Genomic DNA, 16,777 nt, shown 5'->3' with positions numbered 1-16,777 from the left:
GACGGCAAAAGGTATTGGTGTCAGATGGTCATAGAACTGGGAACTCAGGGTGTTAGGTTGATCTTCCACAGGGGCGCTATTTGTCTAGGATGCATGAATTTAGGACACAGAGAGGAGAGAGGAACACTGTGACCAGGATGAAAAAAGTCTCAGTAAATGAAGACTATGATCGGGATGTTGAAGGATGCTAGATCAAGGGAGGGGGGTTCAAGAAGGATTCTTTAGCAATGTGGAATGAATTAGAGAAGTGAAACAAGAAAATTATAAAATGAGGCCCTAAAATTGTGGTAAAGGGGTTATTCATGAACCTCAAAAAGGCTGTGACCCTACAATGACAAAAGCCAGTGTCCTAGAGGTTATTCTCTAAATCTTTCCCCCTTTCTTTCCATTTCTAAAGTTGGTCAGGCCTTTACTGCCCTCTGTGCAGTTGGGTTTCCTTGAGTTTAACTTCACTTCATTACAGTCCTCCTGCACATCACCACCAGACAAATCTCCCTTGAGTGTATTATGAGTATGTCACTGCTTTGGTCAAAACCCTACGGGCTGAGAGTCAAGACAAATACCCAAAAGAAAGTGATCCACGACCTTTCTCATTTACCCAAGACTGGGGGATTTCCAAGGATGCAGGACTTTCAGGGCTAAAAGTGGGAAAGTTCCAGGCAAAACAGGATGAGTTACTTACCCAAGAGAATTAATTCCAAGAGAAAAGGAAGTCTCTATTGTTATTCAAAGATTCAATGGGTTAATAAGACCCATCAGAATATCCCCTCAAACAAGACCCACGTCACTAGTAAATTTAAGACCAAAACATAGACACAATGAAATCACAGACAGCTGCAACATCTTACAATGCCTTGGTTTCCCTAGTAGAATTTCCAAAGCAAAAGCTGAATCCCCAGAATCTGCTTCATCTTTTATATTACAATCTAGAGCCACATTTTTGGTATCAGTCACAGAGTGGCTCTAGCACTAAAAAGTCCCACCTGCAAACTGGGTTGGTTGGTTACCCGTGGCCTTATTAGGTTTTTTAGGAAGTGAGAACAGAAGACAAAAGGGGAAGGTCTTTATTAACTTGGCTTCTCCAGATTTTCCATCTATCTCTGGTAGTTGTTCAGATTTCATCTTCTGTGAACCCAAAGAATATTCCTCTCAAGAGATTAATTGTGATGGTGTTGGGCTGTTTAATGAAATAGAAAAAAATTAACCATAAACACTGTGATCAAAAGGATAAGGTAAATCTTACAAAACTAAACATACTCTTACCCTATGATCCAGCACTCATACTCCTTGATCTTTACTCAAATGAGCTGAAAACTTGTTTACACAAAAACCTGCACATACATATTTATAGACCTTTTCTTCATAATTGCCAAAACCTGGAAGCAACCAAGATGCCCTTCAATAGGTGAATGGACAAATAAACTCCAGTACAATGGAATACTCTGGATAAACAAACTCTGGATAAATAAACTCTGTGCAATGGAATATTGTTCAGCAATAAAGAGAAATGAGCTATCAAGCCATAAAAAGACATGGAGGAAACTTAAATGCATATTGCTAAATGAAATAAGTCAATCTGAAACAGCTCCATATGCATAATTCCAACTATATGACATTCTGGAAAGGGCAATACTACAGAGAACAGTAAAAAGATCAGGGGTTAGAGAGAAGGGAGGGATGTATAGGTGGAACACAGGGTATTTTTTTTAGGCCCGTGAAACTATTCTGTGTGATACTGTAATTGTGGATACATATCATTATACATTTGTCAAAACCCATAGAATGTACAACACAAAGAGTGAACCCTAAGGTAAATTATGAACTTTAGTTAATAATAATATATCCATATTGGCTTATCAATTGTAACAAATGTGCCACAATGATGCACACTTATATATATTTATAGACATGTATATATATTTACATAATATATATTTATATATGTATAAAATTTATAGAATGTTAATAGCAGAAAATAAAATTTATAGAATGTTAAAAATAGGGGAAATGGGTGGAGGTGGGAGTGAGGTGGTATGTGGGAACTCTCTGTACTTCCTGCTAAATTTTTCTGCAAAGATAAAAGTGCTCCAAAAAATCATCTATTAATTAAAACAACAATAGACTCCATCTCTCAAATGTGGAGTCAATAGGTTTATAATCAAATTAAATGCCAGTTTTTTTCCCAAGATAATATTAAGCAGAAATCTGAGAATTTTACAATGGAATTATCCATAAAATGGAAAATCAAATTATGAAAATATTACTGCAGTGTATTAAAAGTGAAACAATGTCAACATATTAAATGTCTTCTAAAAAATATTTTTTTAAATGTCTTTGAAAGGACAAAATTATAAACAGTAAGAAATTTGGGAAAATAAATTTGCCACAATATGACACTCAACAATATGAAGGGTTGGTATCTTTACTGTAAAAAGAGATTTTATACGATGATGAAGAAATACGCAAACATTCTAAAAGAAAAATAGGTAACAAATATGAACAAGAGATTCACACAAAAAAATACAAATGGCCAATTAACATTCAAAAACATTCAAACTGAGTAAGAATCAAAGAAACGAAGAAGAAATGCCAATCCTCACTTATCTAGAGGCTGTGGGGAACTGAGCACTCTCGTACATTGGTCGTCCTTGTACAAATGACTATGACCTTTCATGGGACAATTTGTCAGTGTACATCAAAAACCTATTTTAAGGTTTTTTTTTTATACATATTTTAATGTATACTCTTTGACTAGCAGTTCTATTCCCAGGAATTTATTCTTAGGAAATAATCCAGAGGAACTGACAAAGTACCACAATTTATATTGCAGTCTTAACTATAAAAGGAAAAATTGGAAATAATCTAAATCTAGGAGATTGATTAAATAAATGTTAGGATATGGGGTCGGCCCGGTGGCGCAGCGGTTAAGTTCGCACGTTCTGCTTCTCGGCAGCCCGGGTTCGCTGGTTCGGATCCCGGGTGCGGACATGGCACTGCTTGGCAGCCATGCTGTGGTAGGCATCCCACGTATAAACTAGAGGAAGATGGGCACGGATGTTAGCTCAGAGCCAGGCTTCCTCAGCAAAAAGAGGAGGACTGGCAGTAGTTAGCTGAGGGCTAATCTTCCTCCAAAAAAAAAAAAAAGTTAGGATACCATACAGTAGAATATTATAAAACTATCAAAAATGGCAATGGGGGCCAGCCCGGTGGCATAATGGTTAAAGTTCTGTGCACTCCACTTCAGCGGCCCAGGTTCCCAGGTTCAGATCTGGGCCTGGACCTATACCACTCATCAAGCCATGCTGTGGTGGCAATCCACTTACAAAATAGAGGAAGACTGGCACGGGCGTTAGCTCAGTAATAATCTTCCTCAAAAAACAAAATGGTAATGGAATATTTTATAATTCATTGACATGAAAAGATCTCTACAACATATTGTCAAATTATAGAGTTACAAGACAGCCTGTGTCCAATGAACTCAGGTACACAAATATGAGAGGTAGTATTATGTAATAGGTCAAGGCCAAGGCTGCAGCATCAGACAGACCTGCACTCAAAGCTCTGAGGTCAGATGCTGACTGGCTGTGGAAACTTGGTCACATAATGTAATTCTCTTTAGCCTTAGTTTCTCATCTGTAAATTCAGGATAATAACAGTCTCTACCCCTTATGGATGTTGTGAAAATTAAATGAAATAACTTAAACAAAGTTATCAATAATGGCAAAGAAAATCATCTGAAAAATGACTAAAATTTTAATAATAGTTTTGGATGGATAGAATTCTAAATGACATTTCCTTTGGTATAATTTTTCTCTATTTTCTAAGCTCACAACAATGCACAGATAGTACTTATATAATAAAAAAATTATTTAAAATATCATGATATAGGTCATTTATTAACATTGAAATAGTTCCATAAATAGATTACTAAGTGAAAATAAAAAGCTACAAAACAGAATGTAAATGTTATAATGATTTTTTTGTTTTCTTGTTTTTTTTTTGGTGAGGAAGATTGGCTCTGAGCTAACATCTGTGTCAGTCTTCCTCTATTTTGTATGTGGGATGCTGCCACAGCACAGCTTGATGAGCAATGCGTAGGTCCACACCCAGGATCCGAACCTGCAAACCCTGGGCCGCCAAAGGAGAGCGTGCAAACTTAACCACTATGCCACTGGGTGGCCCTGATTTTTGTCTTAAAACAGGCACATACATAGTAAGAAACAGTGAAAGTGCATACATCAAAATGTTAACAGTGCTTATCATTGATTGAATTATGGCTAATTTTTGTTTTACATTGTACTTTTTCAAACATTCTTCATTAATCATTTGTGAATTTTACAATGAGATAGAAAATAAATATTATTAAATAAGAAAAGTTAGAAGTACATAAATGATAGAATAAGGGATTATTTGGGTCAGAAAGTATAGGGCTTCATATTAGAACATCAGATGACAGGCTAGAATAATAGGGTGGCTCCTACAACTGGAACATAGAAAAGAGTAAAAACAAACAAACAAAAACACTCTCTGAATGTATGCAGAAAAATTTAAATGATGACATTCTTACACCCACAGGCTAGGGTAAGTTTAACACCTGTGTAAGTTGCCCTCCAAGAGATTTGCATCTAAATCCCACTGTAAGTTTACAATATTGACATCTGTCTTCCCTAGGAAATTCACAGGTCTCCTTCAATCCTGTAAATTAAAGACCTTTCCAGGGTCCTAGATTCAAGCCATTGCTCTTGGTATTTCCAGCTCCGCACACCTAAATTAATGAGAGCCTGCTCTGTCCAAGAAGACAGCCTTTACTTTAGAGAAGGTATATGCCTCATATTTGGCTTTGCATTTCTTCAAATTCCAGGCTTCCACTGACAAGACTGTTCTAGTCCCAGAAGTGAAGCCAGATTCTGCTCCCACCATGAGGCATGGAGCCACACCGATGTGCAACTAGGTGTCTTTGTAGTCTCAGCCTTTTCCGCCGCCAGAAATGGTTCTCCATCTCTTTCTACTGCTAATAACCAGCTGAATCTTTGAGGAAGATCACTTCTCAGCAAGAATACTACCCACAACATCATGCTGCCTAAATCCTAGCCCCCTTTGTAACCACACCAGATGCTAGTCATGTACAATTAGTAGAATCAGTCTGACCAGGATCCTAGATCATACATTTGGCCACACAAGTTTCTCCCCAGACACATGCACAAAGAACACAGAATAAATGCCCACTCTTCATTACCAACTCATGCTGGACCCAAATCCTATCAGGTCTCTTGCTGAGCAGCTGGGCTGGACAATGTGGCACTCCTCCAGAATATTTCTGCCTTTCTGCCCTAAGAATGTTCCAGACACTAATCACAAGGCAGAGATGAAAAGAACATTACAAGAGCTAACCAAAGCCAAGAGCCCTCAGAAATGATTGACAGGGAAAATATTCTCTCAGCCCACTTCCATGTATAATGACTTCATTCCTCCAACAGAATCTCCCACAGAATGATTGTTTCTATGAAATCTCCATTTTGTTCTAGATTCATTTCAGAGTTCCTTTTTCTTTGGAACGAAGGATGGAAACCTTGAGCTCCCCCTGGAGGTGGGAGTGTGCCAGTTAAGAATCTCCTTGGACTGCGGCTCTTGACTCATTCCACTCACTCCTTAACTTGTTTGCTGACTTTTGCGCATTTCCAGTCAGCTTTTAGATGACCTGTCTACGACCTCGCTGACATCTGACTGGAGCTTCCACTCTCCTTGTATTTTAGCTACTCTAGTCTTGATAATAGGAAGGGTCCCTTACCCGGCTGCATAAACAGCACAGCCCATGTTTTCCAATCTTGTCTTCTTTTTTTCTCCTCTAATACACTTTGTTAGTCATATGATTCTACTTGACATCTGTCTAACCCAGTCCCTTCTTCTGTACCCTTAGTATTACTCTTCATATTACCTAGAATTCTTTTCCTACCCTCAGCCCTTATCTCCTTATGAAAATCTTTTCCATTCCTTAAAACCCAAGCCCCAGGCCAGCTTCCCCACTCTCACCTATGAAATCTTGTAGAACTTATTTACAAAGCACTAATGTACACCGTTTTGAATTTTAGCTAACTCTATACAGCTTATCTTACTGTATCCAACCAAACGCCCAGCATGGTGTCAAGGTCTAGCATGTAGAAAATAATCATTAGATAAATGTCGAATTAAGTTGTTGAAAGGTGATTTCAAATATCCCATTTTCAAAGAACAGAGATAACTGCACTGTTAAGAAAGAAAGAAAAAGGAGAGGAGAGAGAAAGAAGAGAAAAGTGAAGATAAATGTGAGAATCTCAGCATGTCATAGAAAGAGTGCTGGACTAAGGAGCAGGAACCTGGTCTCCAGTCCCACTTGGCTGTTAATGAACTAAAAGACCATTAAACTACACTCTAAAGAAGCAAAGCAGTGGGTTATATGAACTCTGAAGTTTACTGCCATGCTGAAATGGTATGACCATCTCCCCATCTAGGCACACTAAGAGCTGATTAAACAAGATAGCATTCAGATTCACCTACCACAGAGCCTAGCATAATATGTATGCTAATAAATACTAGTTCCTCTTTTCTTCACACATAATGGAAACATTCTGTAAAATTCTCAATTTTAAGAAAGGGAAAAGTTTGCCTTTATCCATGGAGGATGGATACCTGCAGGAATCTTTGCTTGATAATATGGCAATAGAGAACTGTACAACTCGTTTAATCACAAATATTGCAGAAATGTTTGTTTTCCCCTCTGGATGTGTACTTTATGGAAGAACTTTTCAGTGGTTGGGTCTCATTAGGCTGAAAGTATTTTCTTATCATTTTTTTCCTCTAGGTCTTGCCATATACCATTTCAGGTAGAAGCTTCCATTCTAGCAAATAAAGGGAAACTGAAAAAGAGCTATGCCAAACCAAATTCTTCATCAACCACATCATGGTCTGAGAAGATGTGAAAATCATTTGACAAAGATTCTAAATGGTAAGTGAGAAAGGAGAAGGGTAACACTTGGAAGCCAATAAAAAATGGGAAAGAATTTAAATAAGGTATGCCAGGAAAATAAACAGATTCCAGGGAATTAAACTAAGTTTCTGTAACCTAGGACAGTTGCAGATGTTCAGATTAATAAGTGTAGTAACAACTCATTTATCAAGGATTTTAGAAAAATGAGGATTTCTGTTTATGGGACTTTTAGAGTTCACTGAAGTTTAGTTCTTTGTATTTCTAAAAAGCTGATTTAACTTCAATATTTGATTATACTGTTTCCCTGACTTATTTAACAGAATTCCATACTACCCACTGCCCTGCAAGTATGTGGTGCTCTTTCACTCCTCTGTGCCTTTGTGGGTGCTGTTCCCTCCTCTTGGAGTCCTCCCTCCTCCCCCATCCTTCAAAACCTATTTTAAATCTCTGTGAAAACATCCCAGACTCCAGTCTGCAAAATAAGTTGCTCCTACTGTTATCCAACAGTCTTGGCTCATAACTCTATTATATTTTCATAATCACTGGGGTCCCAGATGGGTGAATGCCGGGTGCACCCAATTGGGGATCAGCGTGGGAAGTGAGGAGGAAACTGATTAGGACAGCAGTACTCAATTATGTATGAGAGGTTAGAGGCCTTTATTGAACTGCTAATACCATTATCTGTTAAAAAAAAAAAACTTTATGAAATGTTTTCTTCTGATGCTGTTCTGATTATATTCTGAGAGGCTCTTAACAGAAGCCAAATTGTGGGGGTAAAAAACTAGAGGAGGAGGGTGCTGAAATAGGAGGGTGAAGATAAAGTATCCTCAGTCTCAGAAGACTTTGTAAAGAAGCAAGGTCTAAGTTTACCCACTCCCACGTCTTCACTTAGTTATCCTCCCACAGTTCTTCAGATTTCGGCTTCCTCAGGAAAGTGATTCATGCTCTTTCTGATAAGAATAATCATAGCATTTTATGCCTCTCATTTACAGCATTTACCACAGTTGTAAATCTATCTGTATATGTGATTCTTTGATTGATGTCTGTTTCCACCACTAGGCTCTGAGAGTAGGGACTCATATCTGGTTTTGCTCACCATTGTACCTAGGTTCTAGCATAGAGCCTGGCACGTGACGGGAATTCATTACTTGTAGAGTAAATGGATATTATCACACGAAAGGCAATAGGGTAAAAGAAGTTTAAACATAGATTTAAAGGGACTGCTTAAAGTAACTTAGCAGTATTGCTGATGATCAATGACAGAGTCATACAGGGATGAGGACTTAGTGAGAGGGCGTGAGGGTTTTTTTCCTCCTGACACCACATATGTGATCTCTTTTCCAACACCACTTCCCCACTCTCCGACACCAAGTGGGTGTCCAGCAATTCAACTCAACTGACACTGTCTACCTGGAGTTAGCATCAGATCCCAAAAGTTAAAGGGCTCACTCTCACAAGACTGCCCCTGCTTTCAGATGCCACTTGCAAGTCCCGGGCCACCCATGCTTCCAACCCACTGGATATAAACCAAAGACTACCACGACCTCAGGTTTGGTATTCTGTTAAAATGGCTCACAGAACTTAGGAAGGCACTTTACTTACATTTACTGGTTTACTATAAAGTATACAGTGAACAGCCAGATGAAGAGGTACACAGTACGAGGTCCAGAAGGGTCCCAAGTGCAGGAGCTTCTGCCTTCATAGAGTTAGGATGTTCCAACCTCCAAGTACCTCCATGTATTCACCACCCTGGAGGCCCTCTGGACCCCGTCCTTTAGGGGTTTTTATGGAGGTTTCATTACGTAGGCATGATTGATTTAATCATTGGCCATTGGTGATTAAACTCAATCTCCAGCCCCTTTCCCCTCCCCGGAGGTGGAGCTGGAAGAACCAAGCTTCTAATCAAGGCTTGGTCTTCTTGAAGCTATCTAGAGGCTTGCCAAGGGTGGCCTCATTAAAACACGCTCATATCACCCTTATCACTCAGGAAATTCCAAGGGTTTTAGGAACCCTGTGCCAGAAACCAGGGACAAAACCAAGTATCTTTCTATGATACCACAGCATGGGAATGAATTTAAGGGTATATTCAGCTAATAAGTAGTTTGTAATGATGATGCCGACAATGTTGTTAACCAAGGTTTCAAAGGTAGTAATAAGTCATTAGGTTACACCTGCATTTCATTGCAATTTATTTCCCACTAACTTCTTAAATAGGCAAATTAATGACATCAGCATGTCTTCACTCAATAATTATAGCACTCCCCTCCCCACTTCATCTGGCCCCAATACCATCTTACTCTGAGTCATTTATTTGAAATTAGATGTTACAGACACTCATGAGAACGTGCGGCTAAATTAAATATTCTGGCACTGAGATAGCTTTTCTAGGAAGAGAGAGGTGGATGCCTTTTAACAACCTTAGGCCTCACACAAGACTTATGAGCTTAGATCTGAACTTTCTTTACTTCTCCTCTTCTCCAGCACCTAACCTATCAAAAAATACTTTCCAGTACAAACTATAAGTAAGTTGATAATTTAAGGGGATAAGCCAGACCTTGTCTATCTATACACTGCTGCTCAAAACTGTTGCCAACAGAGTAATAGAAAGTAAATCATATACAACCTAAAGATTGAGACATTCAGGGCTGGCCCGGTTGCACAGTGGTTAAGTTTGCAGGCTCTGCTTCGGCCGCCCAGGGTTTGCAGTTTTGGATCCCCAGTGCAGACCTAGCACCACTCGACAAGTCATGCGTGACAGCATCCCACATAAAATAGAGGAAGATTGGCACAGATGATAGTTCAGTGACAATCTTCCTCAAGCAAAAAGAGGAAGATTGACAACAGATATTAGCCCAGGGCTAATCTTCTTCTTCAAAAAAAAAAAAAAAGATTGAGACATTCAGTGATTCATCCTCTCAAGTATTTGTTGAATGCCTTCCATATGCCTGACACTAGGCACATATAGGAGACTCTATGATAAAATGAAAATGGGAGGCCTATAGGATATGAAGTGAACCCAACATATAGCCTGCCCTCAAGAAGGTCTCAGTCTTACAAGAACAAACATTATAGAACAAAATCTATAATTAAATAGGAAGATAAAAAAATCATTCTATTGAAGCATGGGGAAAAAGCAACCAAATCAGACTGGGGGATTAGGAAAGACTTCCTGACAAGCTAAGTTTTGAAGGATGAGCTAAATAAAAAGGGTAAGGTAGGAAGGAGAGGTATTTTTTTTTTTTTATTAAGATTATGATAGTTTATAACCTTGTGAAATTTCAGTTGTACATTATTGTTAGTCATGTTGTAGGTACACCACTTCACCCTTTGTGCCTTCCCCCTACCCCCCCTTTCCCCTAGGGAAGGAGAGGTATTTTAAGCAAGAGGAAACATATATATGAAAGAGTTCACAACTTAATCAGTAAACTATAAGTAATTCACTACAGGTCTTTACCTAAAAACGTTCAATATATGAACCTTCACAAATACAAGGCTCTGTTCTCAAGCAAACTCTATCAGACGGGCCAGAAGGAGTTGGTGGGCAGGTGAGGTCATTTTAGGACTAGGTGAGTCCTAGTCATGTGACTGTTTGGTTTTTCCCTAATGCATTTAAGTATTCCATTGGGTTATTCCTTAATTCATTTCATTAATTCCTTAATTTGCAGGGTGGCAAACTCAAGTACCTACTATGAGTGAAGCTGGTAGGGCAAGGACTGAAGTGAACTGGAGTGAGATGTGAGATGATCCATGTGTCCACCTACCGTGGGGAGCAGCCTGTGGCCTCAGCTGGTTTTACCTCGCCAGAATGTAGCCTCAGTGCTGCCAGGCCTTTCCAGTCTCAAGGCAACCAGAAACCTCCTTCAATTTTGAAATGCTGATAACTAATTCAAAATTTTTAAATGTCATGCAGGCCAAACAAAAAACTTAGGCAGGCTGAGTTCAGTCTGCTGACCACCACTTTGTGACACTTAATCTTTGTATGTTTGATGTGTTTGCTCTTAGTTTTCAATGTTTTACAAAAATTACAAATGTTATTAATCCTTCATGTTCAGTAAGAACAAATGCAGCTACAGTATTAAGGGTGTTGGTAAGAAAAGACATACAATTGGTACAGAAACAAAAATAGACGTATTAAAAAATTGAAATGATAGCTGTATTTACTTATGGGATAAAGTGTTCAGTAGTAATGACAGTCTGAAGAACAAAGATCCAATCATTCAATCATGCATGTGCTCTCAATAATAATGAATGAAAAGAATGAAAGGTGATCATCAGAATGAAACACTTTAACGAGTGTGCAGCTAGAGGAGGGAAATCAGTGTCAGATGCCTAAACAAAGTTGATTCTGGATAAAGACAAGCATTTGTTTAGGAACTTAAAGCCTGACCATGGTAAAAACGCTGCTGCTGGAACTTTTGACAAAGCCACAGTTAAGTCCCATTGTTTAAGGACATTGTAGCTGCCAAGGAGTTTCCTACACTTGCAGCCATCACTGAGGAGGGGAATTATCCATCCCAACATATGTTCAATGTAGTGGAAACTGGTCTATAGGAAAAGATACCTGATAGATTGTATAGAAGGTAGGAGAAAAGAGCATGTCTGATTTGTGATTTTAAAGGCAAACTACTTGTGTTTTTTTAAAGCAATAATTGTGTTTAAAAATTCAAATAGTATAAAAATATATACAGTAGCAAACAAGTCTTCCTTCTACCCTAGACTCCCCAGGTCTCCTGCCTAGAGGTGACCCTATTAAGAGTTTCTTATATTTCCTTTCATACAAATAAGTGCATATTATATGCTATTTCTGTAACTTTTGTCCCACTTAATGTATTTTGGAGATTGTTCTATATTAATTCATGTAGATACACCTTATTCATTTAAAAATCTACATATAAAGATATGCCATAATGTATAAAATCAATACTACATTGATGGATTTATATTGTAGCCTTCTGCTATTATAAATAATGTCTTTCTGATTTGAATCTTCAAAGAATCTATTTGGTGGAACTGTATCCTAGGGCTGCAAGCTTAAACATTTCTTGGTCTTTTAGGTCTTGGAAACAAATAAACCTAAGCAGAGCCATTTGGTAATGAACCTGTTCATAAGTAGAAAAGAATCTGTTTCTGGAAAGAGGGTAAGCATGGCAGAATGACTGGCCAGGAAACTAAATTCAAACTTAGTGATATCATAAAAGGCCTCATGTGATAATGCAAGAAATTTGACCTTATCCTGAAATATGTACAGAACCACTGACTGGTTTTAAGCAGAATGACAATGACATGATTACATTTATGTTTTAGAAAACTTACTGTAACAACAATGAGGAGAGTAGATTAGAGGGGAACCAGAAAAGAGGTAGGGAGACCAGAAGGAGAACTATTCAAGTAATTCAGGAAATAATTTATGAGGATTTTAACTAAGTGATGGCAGTGGGAAGGAAGAGGAGGGGATATGATATTAGAGAACTATTAAGGAGTAGAATCTACTGTACTTTGCACTGATTGGACAGGGGTATGATTGAATGGGCAGAATCTAAGATGACTACTACCTTTCTGGATTGCCCTACTCAGTGGATGGTGGTTTCAGTCATCCAAGACAGAAAGAAGCAAGTATAGGGAGAAAAGTGATTAGTTGAGTTCTGAACATTTGACCTTGACGTTCTGGGGCATGTAGGTGGTTAGGTCCAATAGGCAGTAGAATATATAGGTCTGAAGCTCAACAAGAGTGTTACATAATACCAGCAGACATCAATATACATTTAACAGTTGAAGCTATGAGAATGAAATAGTTCAGCTAAGGGTTACACATTGTTTGATAGAACAAAAGGAAGAGATGGTGGAACCCTAAGAAAAGGAGACATTTATTAGGTAATAGGTAGAGTAAAATGAGCCAAGGAAAGAAGTAAAGAAAAGGCCTTTAATGAACATTCAAGAATTAAATAAAACTGGCAAAACAAAGGATTCAAATGATTTCACCTTATTTGGAACTCACAACAACCCCAAGATATTTAAGGCAGGTATTACTATCAGAGTCCCATTTCATAGGCAACTTAAGTCCATTTAGATGACTAACCCAAGATTTCTCAGCTTTTAATTAGCAGAGCTGGGATTGTAACCCAAGTCTTCCTCAAATCCCACAGGTCTTCAATCCACCATGCTGGCTCCAAATTTCTTGTGATTCATAGATATATAGACTATCGAAACCAGGAAAGCAGAAGTCGGAAAGAGTAATACTAGTACAATATCAACCTCCCTCAATACCCCCTGTTTCCATGCTTTTTACACAGTTGGAAATTAAAGCTCAGAGAAGTTTAAAAAACACTTTGTCTTAAAATTCCAATCCTTACCAAAACTTACCTAAAACTCCAATCTCCTACTTTAGCATTCATAGGCAAAGAAACATTAATTCTTTGTTTGCATAATGATATGTGTGCTCAGAACTTTCATAATAAAGGCATCAGAAACAGAATAGTATCTTTTCTGTACTGTAATCATTAGAGAGAAAACTATAGGACTTCTTAAGGCCTTGCTCCACCTCATACAATGTTCTTTATTTTATGCAAATGTACTGGCTGTGGGAGATACTCTATGTAGTTATCACAAGTAGATCATGAATGAGTGTTAGAGATAAGTAAACCATCTTCTTATAAAACAAAACATTATTATTATGGGCCTGCAAAAGCTTAGAAATATTTTCACTAGAATCCATCTCAGGATAGTGAAACCTGTTTTACTGGAATTTGACCTGAAAAAAATAGAACTTGGTCATAAAGTTTCAACACAACTCTTACCGAAAGAGTACATTTCTCCTGCTAACATGGACAGTAATTTTTTAAAAAAATTTGATATATATAATATAAAACCAAGTTATATAAAAATGTGTTGTAGGTGGATAGATTCCAAATGCAGGTTTGAACATGATTATTTCAAGGTCTTTTTACTTATGTGGATTAGTGAGCCTGTGGACGAGGTATCTGCCCAGAAATTCCAACCTCTAAAAGTGGTTTCAATTGGTCTAATTCTGTTCTTATATAGGTAAAGTCTTTTAATCCTTGTGATAAAACTCCAGGAGCTTGCTTCCTTTAAATCCTAATATAAGTTAGGGTAGTAAGCAGAGAGAATATTGATTTCATTCATTCAGGAAACATTTGAGTGTGAAGACACTGTGACTATCAAGATGAATCAGAAATGGATTCTTTCCACAAATAATTTAGCCTGGGGCAGGGCTGTGGCGCAGCTAATTAGGTGGGTTAAGGCTGACATCTCTGTTAAGAACTTGAAGTACAGGTGTTTTGTGTTGTTGATCCATGTTGAGCTTTGGGGTATAGATCAATAAACAGGTGGCATGTGGCAAAGGTGGCATTCTGGTATGAAAGTTGAAAAGCTTGGTTGGTATTTTCTCATTGTTGCCTGGAGCCGCTGCTCCTCCTGCTCCCAGTGGAAGGCTCTTTCACTGCAATTCTGGCAACCCTTTCAGAATCTGGCCCCTAAGGGATTACAAATCTTTTAGTAATCAGATGGTAACCCAACTCCACTGAGAGGATCAACTGGTACAACGTTGCAGGAGCGAAACGTAACTTTGAAGAGTAATTTAGCTTCCCTCCCCATTCCCTCTCCTAAGAAAACAAAACAATCAGACCAGATATAAACATGTATGTGCATACATATAAAAAGATCAGAAACAATTTAAGGCTGAACAACTTGGGTGTGGTTAAGTAAATTATGGATCTCCTTATGATGTAATACTAGGCAGCCATTAAAATCATATTTTAGGAAAATGAAAATATTTACCATATGCCGTTCTAAAAATTGCTTACAAAATTTTAACATGGTATTAATGATATTTTCCAAATATGTGTATATTCGTGTTTGTGTGAGCACAGAAAAAGACTAGAATGATAGAAGACTCAAATATTAATAGTGGTCATCTCTGGGTGGTAGGATTATAGGAGAGTTTTCTTCTTTGTGGTTTTCTTTTATTTTCCAAATTATCCAAAATGTAGTGTGTTACTTTTGTTATTTGAAACAAATATATTTTTAAAAGGAAGGACCAAAAAGTGGTCTAGCTCTTCTCATTTTACAGTTCCTTTTGACAAAGAAGTTTCACCAAATTCCCCAAGGGCTGGAACGGAAGGCTATTTTAGTGATGCCAACTGTGCCAACTCAAAACATTACTCACAGAACTTGTATCTAGCGGCAAAGAAAAGAGTCGCTTCTCATCCGGTCTAGGGCACATTCACCAGGAGCTGCAGGGACTCTGCCTACATCTTTTTTTTCGTTTAAGGATTTTTAATTATGGTATCCTGGGGCCTCATAAGCAATGCCAAAGTCTTTGCCGTCTCTTCCAGTATACTAGGTGGCCATGTGCAAATAAGATTATTAATGGCCTTCAGTAGTATCCCAGAGTTTTTGAGAGAGGCCAGCAAAATAGGTCCTGTTTGGAGACAGGATAGCATATTAGTTAGGAATGCAGACTTTCTAGTCAAACAAACCTTAGTCAGAATTGCACCACTGAAATTTACTAATTGCGTGAGCTTGGGTACATTACTTAATTTCTGTGTCTCAATTTCCTCATCTGTCAGTTAGATGATGATAATATCTACCTTATAATGTTTCTATGATAGCTCAAAATGATAATGCATGTTAAGTACTTAGCACAATGTCTGGCACATTGTAAATAATCAATAAATGCAAGCTATTATATTACTATGATAAATACAATAAAGAGATAAAAATAAGTGTTATGGGAAATCTAGAAAAGGCACAATTACTCCTGGTTGAGAAGATTACAAAAGGCTTTGTAGAAGGAGAAAATTTAGATATTCTAAGATGAGGGTTAAAGGCATTTCAAGTGATGGCAACATCAGAGCATAGAGGTGAGGAAGCTATAAAACATAGACGTTGAACAGTTTTTGCGAAGCATCCCATACAAGAAGAATTCTTTAGGAAACAAGAATGCCAGGCAAAGAAGTTTAGACTTAGCTTATGGATAATAAGAAAATGTTTCATCTATTTGTTATAATTTTCATTCCCAAATAATTTTTGTAATACCACACAGAAATCTTTTTTTTCAATTCACCTGAGCATGTGTAGCAATACCCCATCTGCCCATCTCATGACCCTCCACATTCTCTAGTTAAAACCAAGTTTTAGCCATTGGTAAGTCAAAGAATCTCCTGGCCAAAGCACAGCGTGGTCTCTTGGAGCAGGGGAAGAAACTAGAAATAACAGAGCAAAGAAAGAATGACCTTTTCTTTTTATAGCTGTATAGACACTTTAAGACATCAGGGGATATGAAAGGAAGCAAAGTTATGCTTGGTCCTGGTAAGTAGGATCATGAAACATAAAAAACATGCAGAAAAGAAAAAAGTTCAGACAAATAATACTTGATTTCAAGATTTACTATAAAGCTAGAGTAATCAACACAATGTTGTATTGGTGAAAGGATAGACATATAGATTGATGAAAAAGAATAGAAAGCCCAGAAGTAGAACCGCACTTATGTGGTCAGTTGGTTTTTGACAAAGGTGCCAAGGCATTCAATGGGAAAGAGAAAGTCTTTACAACAAATGGTGTCAGAACCATTGGATATACAAATGGAAAAAAATTAAACCTCAATCTTTATCTCACAGAATACATAAAGATTAATTCAAAATGTCATGTAGATCTAAATAGTAAAAGCTAAAACTGTAAAACTTTTAGAACAAAAATCTTTGTGAACTTGGAGTAGAATTTCTCAGACAGAACAGAAACAAGAAGAAATCATTTAAAAATTGGTAATTTGAACTTCATCAAAATTCAAAACGCTTG

The 16,777-nt window shown here is 37.7% G+C and overlaps 2 long non-coding RNA genes across 3 annotated transcripts in view; one reads left to right on the top strand and one right to left on the bottom strand.

Moving 5' to 3' along the window:
- Positions 1-15,010, top strand: part of LOC102148213 (uncharacterized) — a 140,907-nt gene extending 125,897 nt beyond the window's left edge. The window contains exons 5-6 of the long non-coding RNA XR_011441018.1: positions 6,839-6,982; positions 10,630-15,010. This is a non-coding gene — a long non-coding RNA (uncharacterized lncRNA). The remainder of the gene's footprint in view (positions 1-6,838; positions 6,983-10,629) is intronic.
- LOC111774323 (uncharacterized) overlaps positions 1,049-16,777 on the bottom strand; it is a 27,797-nt gene continuing 12,068 nt past the window's right edge. For both annotated transcript variants that reach the window (XR_011441021.1, XR_002809276.2), the window contains exon 3: positions 1,049-1,177. This is a non-coding gene — a long non-coding RNA (uncharacterized lncRNA). The remainder of the gene's footprint in view (positions 1,178-16,777) is intronic.

The sequence above is a fragment of the Equus caballus genome, chromosome 7, assembly GCF_041296265.1.
Source record: "Equus caballus isolate H_3958 breed thoroughbred chromosome 7, TB-T2T, whole genome shotgun sequence".
Lineage (NCBI taxonomy): Eukaryota > Metazoa > Chordata > Mammalia > Perissodactyla > Equidae > Equus > Equus caballus.
The sequence above is the reverse complement of the archived record's forward strand: the minus strand, read 5'-3'. Positions and strand labels throughout refer to the sequence as shown.